Source organism: Suricata suricatta, chromosome 15 (assembly GCF_006229205.1).
Source record: "Suricata suricatta isolate VVHF042 chromosome 15, meerkat_22Aug2017_6uvM2_HiC, whole genome shotgun sequence".
Taxonomy (NCBI): domain Eukaryota; kingdom Metazoa; phylum Chordata; class Mammalia; order Carnivora; family Herpestidae; genus Suricata; species Suricata suricatta.
In genome coordinates, this window is record NC_043714.1 from 74990563 (window position 1) to 74995588 (window position 5026).

A 5026-nucleotide genomic window follows, 5' to 3' on the forward strand; every position below is an offset into this window, starting at 1 on the left:
TTAACCGATGGAGCTACCCAGGTGCCACATGTATTTAAGAAAATCAGTATATAATAGGCCACCAAGGAAATGTTACCCAATTCAAGAACACAAGAACAGGTTTTCACCTTGTGCCATATCCAACACAAGTAGAAATAAAACTCAAACACACTTCACTTGCAGATTTAAAACATCTACAGAACTCTTGGGTCAAAGAGAAAGTCAAAGGAGAAATCGCCACTATCTGGAAAGCAAAGACAAAGATGCTGCACACCAGAACTCGTGGAGTGGAGAGAATACAGCCAAGGCGCACACACACATGCAGTCGGAGATGCCTTCACTAGAGCTGAGAAGACCAAACACAACATGGTTAGAAATCAGAAGAAACAACAAAAGAAGTACAACAGAGGGAATTCATGAAGGTAAGCACTGAAATTGATGACACAGAAAACATGTTAAAATAGTAGAAAGAATATGTAAATGCAAAAGCTTGTTCTTTGAAAGGGCTAATAAAACTTTTTTGAAAGCTCTCTTGAGCCAAATTATGGAGCATAAATAGAGAACGTGAGGTTAGGGCAGATCAGGAGCAAGGAGGCAGAGAGACCAGTGTAACTACAGACACAGGGGAGATAAAAATAATTACGAGGGAATATTCTATGCCACTCGGTGATAACAAATTGAAAACCTCAGGGAAATGGGTGATTTCCTGGTAAAAGTAAATTACTAAAGTCAGTCCAAGAAAAACTGGAAAATTCTAATAGACCAATTACCATATCAGAGATGAGAAGGTGACCGGCAGTCTATCAGTGAAAAGGCGCCACAATCAGATGCACTCACAGCTGAGTTCTATCTGGTTTCTAAAGAACTAATCATTTCAGGGCTGTTTAAGCTATTTTAGGCCACTTAGAAAGATAGAAGAGAAAGTCCCTTATCCATTCTGTGCATCTAGAATAACTTTAACACAAACAATACAAAATAAAGGGAACTATAGACCAATGGCACTTGAGAACACAGGTGAAAATTTCTAAATAAAACACTAGCAAATAGAATCTAGCAATTGGTAGGAAGAAGAGCACGTTACCCTTCAGGTTTCTTCTGGAAATGTGAGATGACCAAGGACTCTTGGTGCTGGGGACACGTTGTAGGCAGCTGATCACCCTCTTCTCCAAGCATCTCTTGTGACAGAGTAAGGATTGGACAGAACTAAGACCGTATTGCCAAATGCCAAGATTTTATATGGGAATATTATGGGGCTTAGTTCCAAAACAGGCTCTAAAAGGTAGTACTGGTTCATCATCTTTTAAATGTTCCATAAAACCAGTTCCTAATTTGAAATCCACTGAAGGAAGGGCTAAGGGGATTCTCTTCCATCTCATTGAGCACCAGTCCACAAGACACTGTATTACTCAGTTTCTGACACGTCTAATATCATTGAATCCTTGCAGCAGCACTGTGAGGAGTGGGTATGACTGACACGGAGGCTTAGAGGTGTAGTGACTTTGAGAGCCCTCAGAGTCTGGACTAACTCCTGTCGGACTGATGGCTAAGCCCAAGCTTTCTATGGCATACAGGGAAGCCGCATGTGGAGGTCCCCCAGTGACTTTCTGGTTCGTGGAGGAGTTCCAATCCTTTCCTCCAAAGCCGGGGGCAACAGAATGAACACTGGATTAGGCACCAGGAGAGCTGGGTTCTAGTTAATGCTCACCACCAGCTTGCTGGGTTTTGACTATGAAGACCTTTGCCCTCCTGCAACTCTGCAGGGAGAGCTCTTGGTCGCTGTCCACGGTGCTGAAGGCACTCCTGCCCGAGGGCTCCAGCTTCACCCATTTTCAGGGAGCGGGCCTGGGCGGTTGCCAGGAACATACTGCGATTAATCAGCAGGTTTGAAATGGCAAACTAAATTCTAAAGGTGGAAGAAGGGAAGAATTCTTTATTGGTTTGCTGAATCAGCGCCAAAGGCTCTTTCTTTTTTACCGAAAGCCATGTCTTGGACAATTCTTGTCACGCAGGCCTGAATTGAACATCTCAATTTTTGGAGAGAGGTGTATAATTAAGTTTCCACTGCCCAGGTGAATAAATGGAACATTACCTAATTCCCCAAGTCCCCTTTTGCTCCTCTCAAACCCCATCTTCTTCTTTACCCCAGAAAGAATCTATGCTAAATTTTATGTCAATTACCCATTGTGTCCCTATGCTTAAAACAACAACAACAACAACACAACAATTTGTGGTGTCCCTATCCTTTAAAAAAAAAAACACAACAGTTTGTGTATGTATCCTTAATAAATATGGCGATTTACTTTTGGGATTTCAGGAAATTAGAATCGTAGTGCACACATTCTTCTATTGCTTTCTTCATTCCATCCACCTGTGTTTGAAGTAGATCTGTATTGTCTATTCACCGTTGTATCCTATTGTTACACAAATATGCCACAACATACCAGTACACTCCATTCTTAATGTGGAAGATAGACCTATGTCCCTTTTCATATGATGAACAATTCTATAAACATCCTGGCACATGGCTTACATTGCACAAGCCACTAACTAGTAAGATGTGTACATCCTAGTGGAATTACTGTGTCATACGGTCTGAGCAGCTCAGGTTTACTAGCAGCAGGAGAGACTTCTGGTGCTGACTGCATGTCATTCTCCCCTCCTGTCTGTAGGAGACATTCCCCTTTTGCAGTCAGGTGGGGCCATATAACTCGCTCTTCTCTAGGGATTATGAGCACACGTTACATTATTTCCAGATTGAATAATCTCACTACAGTGTCAGATGCTCTTGTGTATCCCAGTTTGCGACTTTTCACTTTTCTTAGAAAAAAGTTCTTAATATAGTGAAATTCATCATTTTTATGGCTCATGATTTTTGTGTCTTATTAGGATAGCCATGACTACCCTAAGGCTGGTAAGATATCTATGATGTCATCTAAACGGTTCATACTTTGGCCTTCACGTTTAGGTCTTAACTTGAACAGACTTTTGTATACAGTGTGAAGTGGGTAGGGTCCAACGTCTCTCCCTGTGGCTACTCAGTCGACCAGCACTATTTCAGGAAGAGTCTATCTCTTTCCACTGGCATTTAGTAGCAGGATGTACAGGGATGTGTTGCTGGGCTCCCTGTCCATCCATTATTCTATCCCACAGTGTCTATTTTGTATCATGATACATTTTGACTTATTCTTCAAGAGTATGTTGGCTATTACTTGGCCTTTGAATTGCTAAACGAATTTTAGAATCAACTTGCTAAGTTTCACCAAAAAAAAAAAAAGTTGTGAAGATCTTTATTGGGGTTGCATTGACTCTATAGATCAATTTAGTGAGAATTTATATCTTTATGATATAAATGGAGTGTTCCACCATTTATTTAGATCTTCTTTAATACCCTCCAATAAGTTTTTTTTCTCCACAATAATCTTGCACATTAAAGAAAAGATTTACCCTTGGGTTCTATATTGTTTTTGTATTGCTGCTGTAGCAGCAATATAACAATAGCAGTACGTTACTACAAACTTGGTGGCTTAAACCATACAGCTTAACATCTCATAGTCTGGATATCAGAATTCAAAACTGAGTCTCACTGGGAAAAATAAAGGTGTTGGAGGGCTGTGTTCTTTGTGGAGGCCCTAGGCCAGAATCTGCCTCCTCGCTTCTACAAGTTGAGGCATCTCTTGGCTTGTGGCTCCTTCTTCCATCTTCAAAGCCAGGAATACCAGGCTAAATTCTTCTCAGGTTCCATCTCCCCAGTTCTCTTTTGCCTCCTTCCTTCCCCTTTTATGGATCCTTGTCCTCCTGGATACTTCAGGATAATCTCCCTATTTTTCAAGTCAGGTGATTAGCGACTTTAATTTTATCTGTACCCATAACTACTCTTCACCACATAACCCCATATGTTCACAAATTCTGGAATTAGGACATGGACATGTTTGGAATGCCATTATTCTGCCTGCCACATCTTCTTTATATATTTTTGAGTTCTATCAATGGTAAATTTTATCATTCTATTTCCTAGCTGTTGGCTGCTGTAGATATTGCTATATTGACTTTGAATCCAACAGTTTTGCTAAGCATTGAATTCTAATTAATATGAATATTCTTTAGGATTTATTTGATTGATGATATAATGTGCAAATAATGACAGTTTTGCTTCTTCCTTTCTAGCCCTTATGCCTTTCAATTCTTTTCTTTGCATTTCGGTGCTGGCATGGACTACTTATACAATGCTGAACAGAAGTTCAACTCAGCAATAATGAGCATCATTGTTTTGTTCCTGGTGATAGAGTGCTTACAGTATTTCAGCATTAAGAATAAAGTTTGCTGTATGCATAGTTTTTATAAATATCCTCTTATCAGGTTAAGGAAAATCTCTTCTAGACCTAAATTGCTAAGAGGCTTTTTGGTGGTTTTGGGGTTTTGGAAAGTCATGAAAGGGCATTGACTTTTATCAGAGACTTTTCCCACTGCTATAAAAATAATATGATCTTTCTTCTTTCATTTGTTAATATGGTGGATTCATAATATCTTTACCAATGTAAAACCAACCTTGCATTCTCTGAATAGATATAACTTGGCCCTGGTATGCTGTCTTTTTCACATATCACTAATCTGCTTGCTAACATTTAGGTTTGAATTTTTGCATCTACATTGATAAATGCATTAGCCTGGAACTTTCTTTTCTCATGCTGTGATGGTCAGATTTTGGTATCAAGTTTATACTGGACTCCTAAAGATATATATATGAGTGTTTTTCCTCTTTTCCCATATTCAGAAATATTTTGTGTATCTATGGGCATTTTTTTTTGTTCCTTGAACTAGAATTTACTAGTAAAAACCATCTGGCCTAGATTTTCATTTTGAAACGGTTTTTCTTTTCATTTCTATGCTTTTATTTATTATTTTTTTTCCATATTTTATTGTCAAGTTGTTTTCCATACAACACCCAGTGCTCTTCCCCCTTAAGTGCCCTCCACCATCACCACCACCTCTTTTCCCCCTCCCCCTTCCCCCTCAACCCTCCGTTCATTCTCAGCATTCAATAGTCTCT

General features: G+C 39.5%; 1 long non-coding RNA gene across 1 annotated transcript in view; it reads left to right on the forward strand.

Annotated features, from left to right (window-relative positions):
- The first annotated feature begins 200 nt into the window (after positions 1–200).
- The window catches only part of LOC115278688, an 8783-nt gene continuing 3957 nt past the window's right edge, over positions 201–5026 (forward strand). The window contains exon 1 of the long non-coding RNA XR_003903035.1: positions 201–401. This is a non-coding gene — a long non-coding RNA (uncharacterized LOC115278688). The remainder of the gene's footprint in view (positions 402–5026) is intronic.